The sequence below is a fragment of the Herpailurus yagouaroundi genome, unplaced genomic scaffold, assembly GCF_014898765.1.
Source record: "Herpailurus yagouaroundi ecotype Mexico unplaced genomic scaffold, PumYag 77, whole genome shotgun sequence".
Classification (NCBI taxonomy): domain Eukaryota; kingdom Metazoa; phylum Chordata; class Mammalia; order Carnivora; family Felidae; genus Herpailurus; species Herpailurus yagouaroundi.
The window spans coordinates 32,325,094-32,344,696 of NW_024412388.1; positions in this window are offsets into that span (position 1 = coordinate 32,325,094).

Here is a 19,603-nt window from a genome sequence, read left to right on the forward strand (position 1 = left end):
CTTTTGAGGTTGTCATCTAGTAGGGGACAAGACATGCCAGCTGATCCTTGAAATCCACCAAGATGCACTGGGGCCAAGAGAGACCAGCTCTTTGTGGAGGATCAGAATGGCTGGGTCTTGACGGATTGGTAGAGGAATTTTCCAGGCAAAGAAGGAGGGCGGGCAATCCAGGTAGAGAGAAGAGCGTGAGAGAGGAAAGATCTGGAAGCATGAAACCCTTGTATTCCAGAAGTTGCAGGTGGTTCGGTATCTCTTGGAGTAGAGCATCAGACTTGAGACCAAGAAATACTGGAGATGAAACTGAAAGGATAACTGGGGGACAGGTGATAAAAACCTTAAATGCCAGCCTAAGGAGTTTGGACCTTACCCTATAGGGGTAAGGCAACAGGGGAGCCAGAGAAGGTTCTAGAGTAGGTGAGCAACATTGTCAGATCTATGTTTTAAAAAGTCCCTCCTTCCAGGGGCTGGTGTTGGGGCTGCCGTGACAGGTGAGAGAGAGTGTGGCCTGAGTGGGACATGGCCAAGAGAAGGATTCCAGGGATGCGCAAGAGATCCAATAGACCAAGTTTGGTCAGTGGCTGGATGTTGGGGATAAGAAAGTGCCTGAGGCACAGCCACGTGTTGGTCTTTGGTTCTGGAGGAAGCAGGGCTGGGGTCCGGTGCAGGCTGGTCTGTGGCCGAAGGCGACTCCTTCATGCACCTGGCCAGCCGGTACCGGTTGTCAGGGGCCCTCAGTGCCTCTCCATCGGGCCGTTTCACCGTGTGCACAACATGGCAACGGGCTTCCCCAGAGAGAGTGACTCACAAGAACGAGCAAGGCAGAAGCCTCACCCTCTTTTTGTGACCTAGCATCAGGAGCCCCACTCTGTCATTTTCACGACCTCCTCCCATGTTTACACACCTCAGCCATCTTCACTAACTGCGAGGGGCGGGGGTGTGCCTGGCTGTCTCAGTTGGTGGAGCGTGTGACTCTTGGTCTCAGGGTTGTGAGTTTGGCCCCAACGTTTGGGGTAGAGTTTACTTTAAAAAAAAAAAAAAAGAAACTAAAACAACACACCGCAAAGGGTTGTGACAACAGGGGGCCTCCTTGGAAGCTGGCTGGCATAGAGCGAGAGCATCCTTTCCCCTTGTTCTGGGGGTGAGGAAACGGAGGCTGGCGTAGGCAGGGACTTGGCCACGACCACCGAGCAAGTTTGGGTGAGGGCCTGGGCTGGAAGCCAAGTCTACATAGGCCAGTGTCCCCTGGAAGGCCAGGAGGGAGGAGGAGAAGCCCTCAGGAAGCAGATGCCAGGCACCCAGCACCCAGCTGAAGGGCTGGCCAGCCTCCCTGAGAGTGGGCTGGAGGGTGGAGCCCCCCTCCTCAACCTCCCCCGGAGTATGAGCAGTAAACCAGGGCCGCTCCTTCTGGACCTGGGCAGGCTCTCCCCACCTTCCTACCGCCCAGCTACCATTCAAGCAGGTGTACGAGAGGCAGGCCTTGCTTATTCATCTCCCAACACAGATTCGTTTATTCAGCCAACACGGGTTCACCGAAACCCTCCTGTGTGCCTGGCATCTCTATGACCCGTGTTGGACATACAGGGACTTATGTGTTCCCTTGACCTCGTGTGTGAAGCTTATGGTCTAGTGTGGCAGACAGATGTGAAGCAAATAAAGACATAAAGGGAGATATTCATACAAATTGGGAAATGTGCCTTGGGAGAGATTAACAGGGACACTTAGTTTAAATGAGGTAGTCAGGGAAGAGTCTCTGAGGCAGCGACATTTAGGTCTAGAGCAAGGGGGTCAGGCAGGCAGAGTTCAGGGAGAGGGCGTTCCGGGCACAGGGACCAGAGCATGGACCGTCTGTAAGGAGGGGAGACTGTAGGCACGATGAGAATTCAGCAAGAAACATGGCGGTGACCTGAGTGCCACCAGTGAGGAGAAGGGAGGGGGTGCTGCTGGGGACAGAGAGGGCAGGACAGGACAGATGGGGTGGCGGTCCAGGCTTTTCTCGTGATGGCAACTGCAAGGCCAGACTAATATCAGTCTGACTGCTGTGTGACAGATGAGCCAGTGTGGCTGTGGAAAGGCAAACCATGGGGGAGGGCACGAAGCCTGGACTGTCACCAAGGTGGTCCTGAGCATGACCTGTGGCCCCAAAGGATGGACAGGCGGAGCCGGGGGAGGCTGCTGCTAGGGAGCTCGGACGGGGTACAGAGGCCAGAGCCAAGGAGAGGAGCCTGTCGTGAGGACTTGGGGCCCTAAGAGCTGAGCAGAGCTCTGGGAGGGAGAAGACCCCCCAGGATGTCAGAAGACCCCCCAGGCTTCGGAGTCTCCCCCACGGGGCACCCCAAGACACTTCCCTGTGGCCTCAGGCATGGGAGCAGTCCAAACTAAGCGAGTCCTGCCCCTTACCCACAGTCGGGCCGCAGGAAGGTCCCGTTCCCTCTCGAAGGCCTCCGTGCCCTTCACCGCCAAACTGCAGTGAAAATCCCCACATCGCAGGAGACTGTCCGGACCAAAAGGGATCGTGGATAAGAAAGCGTCTTATTGATTGAGAAGTGTCCCTCTCAACCCCCAGTGAGGATTTGGGGTTCACTGTTAGCAATGAACCCACTAAGCCCTCTGCTGTGGTGCCCCCCGGCCAGCTGAGTACGGACAGGGAGGGTGTCCGCTAGGGGGTCGTGGGGTTAAGCGGGAGCTAAGAGGATCAGAGCGTCCTCGTGAGTGGCACAGAGTGATCAGAAGCGCGCCCCCGGCCCAGGAGTCTGGGTAGGAAGGAAGGTGACAGTGGCAGAGGCTGAGGAGAGCACACACAAGCACACAGCACGTGCACACAGACACGTGAGCACCCATGCGCACCTAGGCATGCTCAGGCCCCTCCCCCCCAGCCTGGCCACGCCCGCCCACGCTCTCCCACACTCAGTCGCTCCTGCAGTCTGAGACCCCAAGGCCCATAGGTCTCTAGGCCATAACTGCACCTCAGGGGCTCCTTCCGTCCCACATCAGTCACACGTGCAGCCGTGTGACGAGCCGCGTCACATAGCTAGAAACAGCCTGAGGCAGGATTTGGACTCATTTTAGTGTGTGTGCCTGTGTAAGGGGGCAGGGAGACCAAGGAGTGGAAGGTGAATCCAGGAGCCCCTAGAGGGCCACACCCCCAGGGAGAGGGAGGATGGGTGAGGGACGCATAGCCACAGGGAACTGTCCACGCGCCTCCCAGGTGCCCCTTTCCACATCCTGCCTTCTGGTGTCCCTTCTGGTTTTCCTTTTAGCTCCCTGGACCCACCTCCTGGGGCCCAGGCAGGGCACTTCCGGCCAGGGGCCTGGTGCGCCTGGAGAATAATCCAGAAGGCTCCCACCGGCCTGACCGTGCCCAGTGTCCACAGGCAGGCCAGAGGGAGGTGGGAAGGGGCTGGCATCCGTGGAGGGGCAGCTGCTGGGTGCCCAGGGCGATGCCGGTCTCCTTCATCTCATCACACGTCTAAGTGAAAGGTCGAGGGGTTTGCAGGGTTCATGGGGCCAGGGTGGGAGAGGGCCAGCCTTGACCTCAAGCGCCTCTCTCCACAAAGCCACGGGCCTGGCTGGGAAGGCATAGAGCCTGGAGTGGCCCTGGTGAAGCTGTCGACAGTGGGCCCAACTCAGCCACCGTCTCAGGCTGACTATGCGAGGCCTGAGGCCATGAGAAGGTGACCCAGGCAGGAGCAGCCTGGGGTGAGAGGCTTTGGGCCTGCTGTCCCGTGCAGGCCACAGGTCCTTAAGCCCAGGTGATGCTGAGCCTTAGCTGGGGGGTGGGGTTGGTTCTTAGCTCTCCCCCTGGAGGCAGCCGCAGCGCTGGCTGGGAAGGGTTGGCAGGGCGGCGTGCTCTGAAAGTGCCCGGAGCTGCCCCTGCACTGCGGCCACAGATTTCTGCAGAGGTGAGCATCAGCCCGGGACGTGGGGGCAGGTAAGTCACAGCTGGGAGGCCCAAGCTGCAGCCTGGCCCTAGGCTGGCCCTCTCCCCCCACCACCTTCAAGGCTCCCTCACCCACCCTGCGCAAACCAAGCCCAGAGCTGGGCGAGGACCTTAGGGAGAAGTCGCGGCCCTCCGCCCTCCCCTTCCCTGTGGAGCCTCTGGGTTTACTGACACCGGGGCTGGAGGTGAAGAGCTGGGCTCTGAAAGACCCTTCCGTGGGCCCAAGAACCAGGTCCCCCACGCCCGACATGGGAGCTTGGGCAAAGTCACAGCTCTCTGCCTCCATTTCTTCAGCTAACATGGAGAAAACGGGCGCACCTGTGCGTGGGCCTGGTGAGGGTTCGGTGGGTTCGCTAAGGTGCTTAGAACAGGGCCTGAGAAGTGAGCTGCTCTCACCTGAGGCCCCGGGGCAGCACGCAGAGGCCTGGAGCTGGCTTGGCCTGCGCCCTAGGGTTTATGCCTCGGGTGCCCGTCTGCGCACCTGGCGAGGGGTCAAGGTGGCCCTTCCCCGGAGGCTGCTGTGAATCAGATCTGTGCTTGGTCAGCAGGCTCCAAGTGGGGCCAGGGCAGGACCCGCTGGGGAGCCGTGGGGGGCCGGGGGGGGGGGGGGGGGGGTGCGCCCAGCCTTAGCCCCTGTGGGGACAGAGCTCAAAACCTGCCTCCCAGCCCCTCTCTGTGACCCCCTTGAGGCGTTTCCTCCTCTGGAAGACCCTCAGGGATGGCTACTATTGATATCTTGGTTTAAAGAGGAGGTGTTCAGGGGCACCTGGGTGGCTCAGTCTGTTAAGCGTCTGACTCTTGGTTTCATCTCAGGTCAGGATCTCACGGTTTCGTGAGTTTGAGCCCTGTGTCGGGCTCTGCACTGGCAGCACGGAGCCTGTGTGGGATCCTCTTTCTCCCTCTCTGCCCCTTCCACACTCCTGCTGTCTCTGTCTCTCCCAAAATAAATAAACAAAAACAAAACAAAGACAACAAGAAAAGAAGAGGTGCTCAGACTCAGAGCACCTGACTTGCCCAAGGGCACACAGCTGGTGAAAGGCAGGCTGGATCTGAACGAGCCTCTCAGCAGCCCGAACCCCAGCCTGGGGGTTCAGTGTTTCTTAGAAGCGCGCCAGTCCCCACGCCCAGGGACAGGAGCTGGTGAGGCCTGGCCAAGAGCAGGCGCTCACCAAGTGTGAATGCCCTCCGTCTTCACTGCCTCTCGCCCCACAGGGGCCCACAGGGCGGAAGCCCACCAGGGCTGGGGTGGGGGGTGGGAGCTGGGGGGACCCCAGCCCCAGGTGAGCCCCCAGGTGAGTGCCAAGCCCTGCCTGGGAGAGGCTCAGGAGACAGGCTGGGGCCCTGGGTGTATCTCTTAGCAACGTGGCCCCAGGGCCCCAGGCCCGTCTGCCTTAGGTGCCCCCGGGAGCCCTGCTCAACCACCACCCCCAGGAGGGGCTGTCTGGCTGGCAAGCCCTGCTGAGGTAGGGGGTGGGGTGGAGGGGCTGGGGCAAAAGCTCTGGCTGAGCCCCCAGGAGGGCAAAGCTGCCGTGGGGTGGCCTTGGCGGAGGCTGGCTCCCCTGCTGCCCGGCTCTTTCTTTGTGTGTCCGTCTCCCATCTCTGTCTCCCTCCAGGTTTCCTGATCTCTCCTGCATCACTCTCTCTGCCTCTTGGGAGCTGTCTCCCTTCTCCCTCTCTCTATTCTCCTGCCTTCAGAGGGCCCTGCCCCTCCACCTCCCTCACTCCCTCCCTCTACCCTTCCCTCCTCTTCTTCCCTCTCAGGTTGTCTCTCTCTCCCTCTCTCCCCTGCCCAGTCTCCCCACCTCCCTCCCCTCTTCTCAGTTCTAAGGATTCCCCATCTCTCTTTCTATCCCATGCACTTTTTTCTGGGTCTTATTCCATGTCTCTGTCTCTTTCAAATGTCTCTCTCACATCTCTGTCTCTTCCATGCCCCTACCTTTTGGCCCCCCTCATATTTTTTGTCTCTCTGTCTCTCTTTGTGCACCCCAGCACTCTCTCCGGCCCCTTCTCCTCAAGGTCTCCCCTCCATCAATGCTTCTTCCCCTGCCGTGTCTCTGAACAAGGAGTGTCAGAGGTGGGCACAGGTGCTGGCTCCCCAGCCTTGGTTGGGGGTACATGTCACACCCTGGGATGTTCAGCGGGATGTGAAGGGAGGTCCATCGGAGCAGGGAAGCCAGCTTTCACCTCATGACTGGATTTGGCCTCTCCTTCTCTCCAGCCTCCGCTTTCCCTTCTGTTAAATGGGTCGAAGGGCCCTGGTGGGAACGTCGAGGTGCTCTCTGGGCTGCTGTTGGTCCCAGACATGATAGAAATGGGCAGAATATCAAGCCAAGATGGTGTGGGGCATCTTGTGGAGAAAGGACTGCGTGGGTATCCGCTCTCTGCCCTTGCGCTCCAACTGACAGGCCTCTGGCTGGCATTGCCAATTCTCTCCTGACCGGGTCTTGCCCCATGGGAGTCAGGGAGGCCTTGGCGCCCCTGGGCAGCTTTGGCTGCATCGTGGTGCCCTCTGGTGGCACCACGTAGGCACTGCCGCCGCACTTCACTGCCCGCTGGTCCTGGGCATGGACTCCATCCAGGTCCTTGCTGAGGGACACTGAGTACTAGGAGTACCAATAGGAGCTAAACTCTGCTGAGCCCTGGGATGGGCTTGGCCCTCTTCTAGCTGCTTCTGTGCACTATCTCACTTTATCCCCAGCCTACCCTGCTAGGATCTCCACCTTACAGATGGGAAAGTTGACACCAGGGTTTCAAACCCAGGCAGTCCACACTTGGAATTCTGCCTCTAGCTAGATTATCTGCACCGATGCCTATGGTTCCACCATCAATGAGGACCCATCCTTTGGGGCTACCTATTTGTCCAAAAAATATCTCTTGATACCTACTGTGGGCAGTGCCCGGTGGGAAGCCTCAGACCCAGAGAAGCCCATAGAATCCACCTAGTCTGACTACCACTTTATAGATGGGGAAACTGAGGCCCAGCGAGGGAGAATGACTGTCCCAAGGTCACACGTGTGAGTATGCGAGTTTGTGGGAGAGCTGACCGTCCGTGCTCAGCTCCACGCTTGGCCGCCACGTGGGTTGAGGCAGAGTTGGGACAGGGATGGAAGACGGTGCCGCCTTTTGGGACAAGCGTGGCCACGCTGGGTGAGGCTGGAGGCCCTGCAGAGAAAGTGGCAGATCCTGGAATCTGGTACATGTGTGATTGCGGAATTCCAGGAAGCGACAGCTGGAGCCGATGCATGGGGATGGGGTGGGAGCCTGGCAGGAAAGAGGTGTCTGAGCATTGACACGGGCACGGCGGGGGCAGGTGGGTGCCCGCACTTGCGTGCCCGTGTGTCAGGGTGTCCTGAGGGCCAGGCATCAATGCCAGCCAAGGAGCTGGCCTTAGCACGGCAGCAGCTGTAGCGGGAGCTACGTGCCTCCAGCCATCTTGTTTCCCTCCCAGAGGCTTTCCTGAGCTCCTGCCCGGTGCCAGGTGTGGCCTGGGGAGTTTGCAGTCCAGCCTGAGGAGCACAAAAGAAACTGCCTTAGAAAGGGGCCTCAGACATCTAATGTGAGGTCAGCAGAGTGAGGGAAATTCCAGAGCTAACAGGGCGGTAGTCACACGGGGTACACGTAGGGAGCAGTGCATTGAGACGTTCACTTCGAAAAAGCAAACCCTTGGGGCACCTGGGTGACTCAGTTGGTTAAGCATCCAACTCTTGATTTTGGCTTAGCTCACGATCTCACGGTTCGTGAGTTGGAGCCCTGCATCGGGCTCTGCGCTGAGAGCACGGAGCCTGCTTGGGATTCTCTCTCTCCCTCTCTGTCTGCCCCTCCACGTGTGCTCTCTCTCTCTCTCTCTCTCTCTCTCTCTCTCAAAATAAATTAATAAACAAACAAACAAAAAAAAAACAACTAAAAAAGGAAAGAAAAAGTGAAGAAGTAAGTGCAAGCTTCAGAAGAAGGAGAAACAAAGAGTAGACCCCTGCCCTGGATGGGAGGGAAGCCTAGAAAGGTCTGGATGGAGAGAGAAGCTGGTGGAGAACTCTATGGGGGAGTGAATGCTGGAGCCCCGCTCTGGGGAGGGGGTCTGGATAGTGGGTGAAGCCTCAAAGATTTCGGGAGGCTCAGGGATCCCTGGGCATCGTGTCTCTGGAAGAACCTCCCTCTCCCTGCTGCCCTCCAGAAGTCAGAGGGGCAGGAAGCCCACTGAGGGCATGGACCTGGGACACTGACTAGATCCACAGACGTACAGGCCCCCGTCTCCTCATCTGCTAGGGGTGGAACAGAGCCCCCGTGTCTACACGTTCACGGGCTCCCCAGGTGACCCCTGACTTTGTCAGGCCACAGAGCCATATTGGGACATCATAGCCTGACGCTCTTTCCAACCCTTGGCTTCTGGGATTCCAGCCCCGGGATTCTCTGGGTTGGAAAAATCCTTCCAGCTGTGGGTCAGCCCTCATTTCACCTGGAGAAGCTGAGTCCCAGAGACGGGGAGTCACAGCCAGCTCCAAGCCAGAGCTGTAACCTAACTGCATCTGGCCTGCCAGGCCAGGTTCCCGGCCCCGAGAGGCTGACTTGGTCACGCGGCAGGAATTCGCAGCCGTCAGGGGCCTCGGGGAGAGGTGGGTGGGGTCCGCGGGTGGGTGTGCAGAGCCTTGCAGCTGTGGGTGGGTCCCACCCAGGCTGTGGGTGCCCCAGGTCTCCAGGGTTGGTTGGAGGCCATCTCGGGCTGTCAGCTGCTCAGGGCTTATGCCCATCTCCGGCCCCTGTAGTCCAGAACGGAGTCCCTGGCGGTGGGGGGGTGAGGGGGGCATTCCTGGCCACCGGGGGAGGAGGCAGAACCCTGGCTCCAGCCCTAGTGATGGGAGCCTCTGCTGAGCTGTCACATGGAAGCGTCACCCTTGAACCCCAGCCCACAGGGAGGGTCTCATGAGGATGTCAGCGGCACAGGCTGAGCCATCAAGGTTACTGGTCACGGGAGAACAGAGTGAGGGTGACTCCTGGCCCTGGCCTCACCTCTGCTCTGGTCATCTCCCTCCCCTATTGTCTCCTCCTCCTCTTTCGTACCCGCCCAATACCTTCCTCTGCCCTGGCCCCTCCCCTCCTGACCCCTTTAGAGCAGACCTGGTCTGAGCCCCAGCACCCACGCCCTCACGCCCTCCCCCTGCCCCCACAGCTCCTGAGCTCCGTGAGCTTGGACAAGTTGGTAAACCTCTCTGAAGTCTCCGTTTATTTATCTGCAAAGGTGGACCGATCCTATCCCATGACAGGGTTGTGAGGGTCTTCAAACTGTCTTATGTTGGTTGAGCACTTACTCTGTGCCAGGCACTGTGCTCGTGTTTTATGCCAGTTATCTTATTGACCCACCAGGGACAGCTACCATCATCATCCCCGTATGATAGACAGGACACTGAGGCTCGAGGAGAGGGTACAGCCTTTTTCCTGGTTGTCCAGCTGTAAGGTTAGAGCCGAGCTCTGGGGCTGTAAGACCTGTGTTCTTTGCCAGGCAGTAGGGATGTGGAGCAGGGCCATGGGCAGGGCTGTGAGCTCACCAGGTAGGGAGGTGGGGGAGTCTGGGACCTGGGTCCCATGCATGCACAGGAGTTAAGTTCCTGGGTTGGGGAGTCAGGCCTCAGTTTCCTCATCTGTAGAATGGGGAAAGGGGTAACCATCCCTAGGAGTGGTGCTGACGAGGGACAGACTAGGTAAAAGGGACAGCCTGAGACTGAATCCAGCCTCCCACACACTCCGCTGCCCAAAGCAAGAAGGACTCTTGGGTTGAGGCAGAGGATGGCTCCGCCTTCTGGAGACCATTACACAGCAAATACTGGTGAATTTAACCCCAAACCGGTGAAGTTTTCCTTGCAACCACTATTCCAAACCCTGAGATCTGTGCTCAAAGGACGAAAATGGCTGCACACATCATTTGAAGTCTCCACCCAAGCCCTGACCTTAGTCTCCTGAGTAATGCCCAGGAACCCCACGTACGGGGTAAGCAACCGCCTCTCGGAGTGGGGCCCGGGCTTGTCCCGGATCACACAGCCCAGGGCGGCAGAGGGCCTGACCCTCCTCGCCCCACACGGCTTTCCCTCCCCAGGGGGCCCGGAAGGCTGGTGAGGCTGGCTTCCCTCACCTCAGCGGATGCCCCCACTAAGAATCGTGAAGTGCACCCACCCAGGTTACCGTCATGTGGTTCCATAGATTCACATTCTGTGGGTTCTAATTCACCTTAATTGACCCTGCAGGGAATCCTTCAGACCCCTGGGTTTTTACAGCTTCTTGGAGTTTTATTTTGGCTTTTGAAAAATAGTGCATTTATGCCAAACATGCAGGGTTATAAATCCATGCCGTTCTGATTAAGTGCAAAAAGGCCAGCGTGCTGAGTGGCCAGGGCCACAGAGCTCCCCCATGTGGCCAGGTCCTGGACCTGGATGTCCCCCAACAACCCCAACTTATGGATGAGTTTCAGAGAGGGCTGTGGTGGCCATAGCAGCTGCTCTTTTTTTTTGGCCACTTACTGTGCATTGAGCTCTGTGCTAAGCACCGCGTGGACATTAAGTAGAATCGCCCAAGGTCCAGCCACTAATGATCGCCTGATCCAAAGGGCAGCTTGGCCAGGAATGAGAAGTTCCGGGCAGAGCCCATGAGCCTGCTCTGGTTGTGGTGAGTTTGAGGTTCTTGTGGGATATTCGAGAGGGAGATCTTGGCTCCGAGGCTCGTAGGCTGTTCCACCCTGAGCAACTCAGTTAACCTCTCTGTGCCCGAGCACGCCATCTGCAAAACAGGGAGGACAATAATAGTACCTACCTAATGGGGTTGTGTTGGGGATTAAATGGGTTAATGTGAGTGGGGTTGTGGGCAGAGGCCAACACTGGATGGAGGAAATAACAGCGGGTGAGGACAATGTCCTGGCGGGGGGATGGATGAGAGAATGCAGAGGACCGAGGGGGTTGTTGGTGATGAAGGACCCCAGAACCGAGAGGCGCGGTGGCAGGTTGGCATCAGGGGAACTGGGAGCAGCCAGGATGAAGGCGGGACTCTGGCCGGGGGGTGGGGAGAGTCTGAGTTTTAGCACCAGTGGGGACAGCTGATGGGGCGTGAGCCTCAGCAAAGGAGAATTCAGATCTGGAGCTCTTGGGACCACTTACCCAGCCTGTAGGCACATCCCTGCCTCCTCCCCGGCCCCCAAGTCCCTTCCACATCCCGCCCTGGGGCTGTTGGTGGAGGGAAGGGGCTGTATGGCTCGAATCCTGCCTCTGGCGGTCCGTGAAGTACCCTGGGGAGGCCAAGAGCATGGGGGGGAGCACTGGGGCTGGCCTCTCACTGCCCCCATAGGGGCAAAGCTTCTCAGAGAGGTGACACTTAGGTCCTCAAGGTGTCCTGAAGCACAAGTACAGACACTGGCTGGGCTCCAGCCTAGCCTCCTGCCATGGGTCCTGGAGCCACTGGGTCTGGCTGCCCCCTATTGCCCAGCCCACCTCACACACACCAGGGCCACCTCAGCTGGAATGACTGTGCCTCTCCCACCATGCAGCTCTGCCTCAGGACCTTTGCACATGTGGGTTCACCCAGCTCTGCCTCAGGGCCTTTGCACATGTGGGTTCTCTTGCCTGGGTCACCCACCCCTCCTTCCTTCTCGTCTGCCTCTTCCTTCAAGACTCAGCATAGGAGTTCCATCTCTTCGGAACATCTTTGACACTCTGGCTGGTTAAGGGCCCTGTTGGGCAAGACCAGCCCCTGCCCTGAATGAATTACTGTGGACCCCACGGTCAGGTCCACAGGGCCAGGCCTGCTGCTAAGTCACCTGTGCCCCAACTGTGCAAGTAGGAAATGGTGCTGGGTAAACCAGGGAGGGAGGCAGCCAGAAGCTCCTAGGAGACATAGCACGGTGGGGGGAGCTGGGTTCTGGGGCTAGAGTGTCAGAACTAAGAGCTGTGTGGCCTCTGGCAAGTTCTTGACGTCTCTCATGCCTTCTTCACCTGTAAGTCAGAGGATAGTCCTTCCTCATAGGTGTGTGAAATGCACGGTTCTTCTTCCGAATTGTTATTATGACTTGGTGCTCCCCAGAGAAGGGCAGGGTCTCTGTGGTAGAAGGAGCCCTAGAAGGTGCCAGGAACAGAGTTTGTCGCTGCTCTGAGGGCCTGAGGGCTGCTCACCGCGCCCCCCCCCCCCCCCACCACCGGGGTTGATTCCAGCACTTTCTCCAAAACTCGGCCAGCAGCCTGCACTGGGGAGAATAACCTGCTTGCTCCAAGCTGTGTGACCTAGGCAAATCACTGAACCACTCTGAGTTACTCTTCTCATCTGTAAAATACCTAACAATAATACTAAGAGCTCCTTCAATTAATTTATTCATGTGCTTATCCGGCAAACATTTACGGAAGCCAGGTAGTGTTGCCAGCAGATGAAAAGTGTGGATAAGGGCCTTGCCTGGGGTGAACACTGGTATCTGTGCCCCATCGCCCTAAGATCCAGCTGGGGCTGGGAGGTCCCCTCTCAGGGCAGAGCCCCACCTGGAAGCTTCATAGCCTTGGCTCCCTGCGGGGTGAAGCTCGGGCGCCCTCTGGTGGCAACAGAGCTCCACCCACGGCCCCTCACCGGGGACCAGAATCCCCCGCGCTGGGGGGTCAGTGTGGAGGGAACCCTGGGGACCACCCCACCTCGATTGAGTGCAGAACAGGCACCCGAGGCCCTGAAAGCGCTGCAACTTGTCCCAGGCCACACTGTGAGTTGAGGGTGGCCCTGGCCTCCAGCCTGGAGCCCTCGCCTTGGGTGGGGTCTGGGAGACGGGAGGTGGAGGATGGGTCCTGCCCCTCCCTCCAAGACCACCCTCCCAGAGGCTGCCTCTTCCTGGCAGGACCCTCCCGGGCAGTCTGGGCCCAGCATGCCCGCTAGCTCGTGGGCAGGCCCTGGAAACTAACGGCTGGTGCAAGTGGGCGTTTGGCGGCACTGCCGGGCCCAGACACTCGCCAGCTGGCAGCCTGTAACTCCGCACCCCCCCCCCCCCCATTTAGGCCGCTGACTAGGCCCGAGTGTCTTAAGCCCAGGTGCTGTGGACACTCTTGGAACCTCAGAAAACAGGTCCTTAGCTTTCTTCTTAGGCTCAGGCTGAGTTGGCCTATGCTAGGGGGGTGTGGATAAAACTCCCAAGTAAAGATGGCCCAACCTAGGGACTCCCTTCTGACTCTTAGCCCATCTGGGCCACAGATGGTAAAGTGAGTGCTGTGCGTGTGTGCGCTTCTCCATGTGACCATGTCCACCTATAGGGATTCATATTTCTTTCATTCATTCATTCATTTATTCATTCATTCGACATAACTCGAATCTGTACCAGGTCCTAAATCCTGTTCACAGACAGAGATGCTCACAGGTCGAGACAGGCCAGAGAACAGACAGATGTAGAGAGGTGCAGGGTGCTACTGGGGATGTTGGAGCCCAGAAGAAGGTCCAGCTGCAGGGCCAAGAAGGCTTGAGGCATCCAAGGAGAGTGTTGAGAGGCAGGTGGGAGTTAGGACAAGCAGTGCCCTGTGGTGGGGCCACAGTGAGCCGGGCTCCATGCTGCGGCCCCGCCCCGTACCTCATTAGTCTTCGTGATGAAGGCCAAGAACAACTTGTTTCCCAGGTGAGGAAAGAGCTCAGAGAGGTGGCTTGAATTGTCCAGGATCACAGTCACCAAATGACCTGCCCAGGATTCAGACCCGCATCTAGCTGATCCGGAACCCGTGTTTTAAATTGCTCTGCCCCTCAGGCCTCAGTGAGGGGAGCAGGCAGGTCCTGATGGCCTCAAAGGCCAGGTTATGAGGTCAGTGGGAGCAGGGGACCTGCTCAGATTAGGGTTCTGGGGAGATCTTCTTGACAGATGATGGGGTTTTTATGTGTGCACGTACGTGTGTGTGTGTGTGTGTGTGTGCGCGCACGCACTGTGGGGGTGGGGAGGGGGTGCAAAGCAGGGAAATGGATGACAAGGAGTTGGCAGCATTTCAGAGGGGTGATGGTGGCCTGGATCGGGTGGAATGGGGGTATTCCCTGAGGTGGGACAGAGGAGCAGACAGGGGGTGGGGTGAGCTCAACCTCGGATCCAATCTGTGGGTGTCCCGTGCCCTTCTCTGAGCTGACGAAGACACGTGCATGCACGCTCACCCTCCCCCAGGGTGCCCAAGCCAGCGCCTGGCCCGGCACTGATGAAGCACGGTCAGAAGGGGTCTCGTGGCTGCATTGCCTCAGCCTCAGCCCTACCCTGGTCACCCCAGCCCTGATCACCTCCAGGCCTGGGCTCCCCGTGTCGCTGTGGGCTGTGGGGACAGGGGGATCCTAGACACCGTCCTACCAGAGACTTGGCTCTGGCCAAGCTCCCGGAGAGGGCAAGGGCACCCGGCACCAGCGTGGTGGTCTGAACCTCCTGGATAGATGCCCACCTCCCTCTAGACCTCCTGCCGCCGGCTCTCTCCTTCCAGTATCTGGCTCGGGCATTTCCTGCAGCCCAAATCTGAGTCCCTCCGGCCAGGTCACAAGTTGCCGGTCCTCAATTTCTCCCCCCTGTGAGACCCCCGCCAGCTTTCCAGAAAGCTGAGCTCCCTCCACGCCCAGCCGGCAACACCCCACTTTCTGCTCTGCAGAGAAGATCCCGTCTGAGGCTGCCCCCCCCACTCTGAGCCTCAGTTTCCTCATCTGTCCAATGGGGTTAGATAGCTTGGACTTGCGGGGTCATGGTAGGGAAGGTCCCCACGATGAGGAAAGGGCACATTCCTCGGGGGGGGGTGCTCTTGTCTTATAAGGGCCCCTCCCTGCAGTGTGGGGGGCCGCTCCTCAGGAGCTCTGTGGGCCCCTCTTCTGGGGCCCTTCCCTGGCAAGCTGCCAGCAGCTCTTCCAGGCTAATTAAATTATTTTGGAGAGGCTGTGGAGGGTGGATTACCGAGCAACTGGCTGTGGGCTGTGACGGGTGCCAGCCCCCCCCCCCCCCGCCCCTACCAGGTGCCCTGCAGCTCTGGAAATGCCAATGAGCCCGGGGCCTCTCTCTCAGCGCTGAGCCGCGAGCGCCAGGCTGCGGGCTGCCTTGGACTGGGCACCTGCCCGTGCCAGGCAGAGGCCTGCTGTCCCATCTCACATCCCGCAGCCCACCCCTCCTGGTCAGGAAGGGGTCCAAGCTAAGACTGTCCCCCCCCCCCCCCCGCCCGGGCCGCCCCAGCTCTCCGCTCTGGGGCGGGGCGGCTGGGTGAGTTCTCCAACATTCCTGCGGATCCGAACCGGCAGTGGACATGCTGGGCCCTTGCTTCCCTTCCTAGCCGCAGCCAGCCCCTCTCCGAGAAGGATGCGCACCTGGGGGCCTTGTTCCCGTCGAGAGGCCAGAAGCCAGGGCTGCCAGACCCACGAGAGGCCAGGTGGGCAGGGCTGGGATGCCCCCTGCCCCCGCTGCCACTGGCCTGTGGCTGATGGTGTGGCCGGGCCTCCGTGTGCCACGCCCCAGGTCACACTCATGGGGCTCGATGGCCGGCGCTGGCGTGGAAGACTGGCTCCTGGCACTTCTCCGGGCCCCAGGTTCCCCCTCCGTAGAACAGGTGGTGAGGATACCCACCCTGGAAGCTTGTGGCGAGATTTTCCTACAGTAGCTGCCAGGCCGGGAGGAGGTGCCCGTGAACAGCACCACCGGGCAGACTGGTCCCCGGTGTCCTACCCCTTCTGGCGTGCCTGCCTGCTTGGACCTTACCTGAGGCCTCTCTGTGGCCCCTGGCTGCGGGGTAAGGGAGCCCCGGGAGCCTTGCCCGGACTCTGGTGAGACTGGGGGCAGGGCAGGAGGAGGCCAAGGCCGTGTGCGCCGTGTGAGGAGACCCCGGGCAGGCGGCTGCTGCAATGGAAGAACCCTCCCCCACCAGGTCTGTAGCTCCCGGAAGGGGCAGCACAGCCATGACCAAGGGGAATGTCAGGGTGATGGGCTCCTCAGGACTTAGGAAGACACGGGTGACATCCACACAGCGGCCATGCTGGCAGCACCCTCCTCCTGAACCCACCCCTAACTTCACAGGGGCAAGCGCCCACACCTGTCACATGGCCCCCAGGCTGCACATGGCTTTGCACTCACACAGGTACGGCGCACCTGCACGCACACACCACACCCCCCACCAAGGGAGCGCTCGTGCAGTGCGGGGACCGGCACCTGAGCCTGCGCACTCCTGGAACGTCTGGCCCCAGGCTCTGCCTTTACCCGGGGTGGAGCGCCGGCACCTGGCAGACAGCTGGGTCCCCTACCTGCTCTTCCCCTCCCCCGGGACCCCCGAGTCCACCCACGGCCAGCACCACCTCTTACCCTCCCAGCCCAGCCCAGCCCTCACCCTGGTCACACAAGGCAGTATGGGTGAGACACCTGAGAGGTAACTTGTGATTCCAGGCACACTGGGGTGGCCCCAGGGAAGGGGCCTCAAGAGCCAGCACGTTTCTCAGCTGTGTGACTTTTGGCAAGTGACCACCTCTCCGAGCCTTTCTCATCTGTCAGGTGTGAGCAATAGCCATATACCCACCTGGGGAAGGTGAAACAGGAGGCTGCAGGCAAAGCACAGAGTAGGCGCTTACTGAATGTGGGTGCACCTCTGCCTGTCTCCACGGTGAGGCGCTCAGGTCCAGAGGGGCGACAGAAAGTCCCTTGGCCGTGGGGACAAGGCACCTCAGGCACACAGCAGGTGCTCCGCTTACATCCTTTCTTTTCCATTCTCTCTTGGGAGCAGACCTAGGACTCAAACCCAGGACGTCTGAGTCTGTCTAGTGCTCCCAGCCCTGCTCTGAGCTGCATGTAGGAAGCTCCGGCTGTATACGGGATGCAGTTCCTGGGATGGTGGGTGGACAGATGCCAGCCTCCACCTGACTTCGTCTCTTTAGGTTCCCCACCGCCTCCTACGTACCCCTCACTCCACACCCCTACGTACACGTGTACCTCCTCCAAACACCCCAGGGAGCAGTTCTCCGAACCTTTCAGAGACAGCCTCTCATTTGCCATGGGTTAATGTCCTATCTGACAGATGGGGCAGCTGAGACTGAAGTTCAATGACTTACTCAGGGTCATTTAAACACACAGGCCCATGACTTCCCTTCGGCTAGACTCCCCCATTCATCACCCCCCACACCTTCCTCTCCGAGGACTGGGGCCGCTGCATAAAATTTGCTGCCATCCAGCCGTGTGCCCCTCCCAGGGCTGTGGCCCGGGCTGACACGTTCATGCCTCCCCCCTGCCGTCTCTGCCCACCCCACTGTGTCACACACATCTCCTTGCTTCTAGCTTCCGTGCCCCCTCCTGGCCCCAGAAGGGTCTTTGAACCTAAGCAAAGCCCTCAGTGGCTCCTACTGCCTTCAGGGTGAGGTCTAAGGTGACCTGGGTCAGCTTCCCTCACTCTTTCCACCCTGTGATCACCACGCTCCCGAGCCTGGACGCAGACCACACGTTCCTGCCTCTAGACCCGTGTTGCTGATATGGCAGCCATTAGCCACGCGTGGTGATTTAAATGTAGCTAAAATGAAATAACACTAAAAATTCCATTTCTCAGTCACACTGGCCACATTTCAAGCGTTCAGTAACCATGGGTGCCTACTGGCTTTTGTACTGGACAGTGCAAATTTAGAAATTTCTGTCCTCGGGGCAGAGTGATGGTTCATGCCCTTCTTTCTGCCTGGATGCGGTTCCTTCCCCACCCAAAGGTCCAAATCCCTCCTCCCGGGCCTCCCGTCACTTCCACCGTGAAGCCCTCCTTCCCCTCCAGCTACAGATGTTTCTCTTCTCCCCACTCCCTCCTCTGCTAACCTCTGTCCTCCTGGGAGACCCAGAGGTGGATCTCCACCTGTTCATACATCTTGTCTTCCCCGTGGGACATGACCCTCTCAAGAACAGTGCCCACGGCGGGCTCACGTCAGCGCCCAGCACAGGGCTGCTCACAGAGGCATCCATGACTGCCCACTCCCACCGAGTGATTGACTGGCTGGATATCTACGGACCGACGTGACCCAAGACACTCTTCCAAACAATCTGCGCCACCCCCCTTACATGCCTCCAGCCATGGGAAGCTCACTCCCTTAGGAAGAATCCCCTTCATCTTTCGATGGCTCTACCTGTCCAGAAGTCTGGCTTAATGGTAGGGTAGAAACCACCTCTCGAGGCACGCGGGATAGATCTTCTGTCTTTCCCCACAGCGTCCATTCACTGAACCCACACCCCCCCACCCCCGCTCTGTGCTCTGGGCTGGGGATGAAGATGTGGCTCCTGTCCACCCGCCTGGATTCCCATAGCTCTGTCCCATTTGTTGCTCCCCTCGCGTATCACGTTCGATTCCCCTCTCTGAACCTTTGCGTTGTCTGTTCCCTGTGCCCCCAGCTCCTGGCTGGCTCCTTCTCAGCTGCCAGATATCCACACAAAGGCCTCCTTTTCAGCTGAAACCAGTGGTCCTTCCCTATTCTGTCAGGTCCTCCTGTTTCCTCCTCACTCATTGCTACCTCATCCCCTGTACTCTTTAACTGGTAGATCTGATTTCCGTGTCCCCCTGGCATGCAGGGCCTTTGGGGGGCAGGGGCTGTATCTTCCACCCTGGAGGCTCTTATGGGGCCTGGTACTCGGGAGACTCAGTGCACCACCCCTGCCCCATCACGGCAGCGCTGTGCCTGGCCTCCGGGTCTCATCCTGGGATGTGACTGGTCCTTTCTCAGGAGCCTCTGAGATGGAAGGAGGTAGGCAGGGCTGAGAAAATGGATCCACCAGAGCCCAGGCCCAACTCTTGGCTTTCCCCAGATTCTAGGCTCTTTCTTATAAACCTTTCTCATTCTCTCATAAAGAGAGACTCTCCCCTAGGGCGGCCGCCTAGGTGGCTCAGTTGGTTAAGCATTCGACCCCCTTTTTAAAAAATGTATTTATATTAGAGAGAGAGAGAGAGAGTAAGCACAAATGGGGGGGACAGAGAGAGAGGGAGAGAGAGAGAATCCCAAGCAGGCCGTCCGCGCACAGCCTGATGCGAGGCTCGAACCCGTAAACTGTGAGATCATGCCCTAAGCCGAAATCAAGAGTCGGACACTTAACTGATGGAGTCACCCAGATACCCCAAGCATCCAACTCTTGATCTTGACTGAGGTCATGATCCCGCAGTTGGAGATGGAGCGCCACGTCAGACCCTGTGCTGATAGTGCAGAGCTCTCTTGGGATACTCTCCCTTTCTCCCTGCCCCTCCCCTGCGCGTGCTCTCTCTCTCTATTTCAATATAAAAAAACGGTCTTAAAAAAAAATCTTAAAAACGAAAAGATAGCCTCTCTCCTATCTGTAGCCCCACCGGGGCCTGCAGGCAGGAGGAAATTTATGTATCACACGCATCTAATGTGTGTCAGGGAGCTCCTAACGCTTCCTAACAACCCCGCGAGGCAGGGTCGGAGCCCCCACTTTACTGATAAGGAGTCTGAGGTCCAGAGAAGCCAGCGTCCAAGGACACACAGCTGGGAAAGATGAATCTGGACTGGATCTCAGCGATCTGCGGCCCCAGATCCTGGGTGTGAGAATTGGAAGGGTTCTATGGAAGTTGGAGCCGGCTTGTTGTCTGGAGCTGGCCCCCAAGAGGCAGCTGCAGAGAGAAAGACTTTGACTTCCTGGAGGAGGAGGCTACATCACCCTGAGCTGCCCCTGAGGCCTACTCCAAAGGTGGCGAGTTGGGGGGGGGGGGG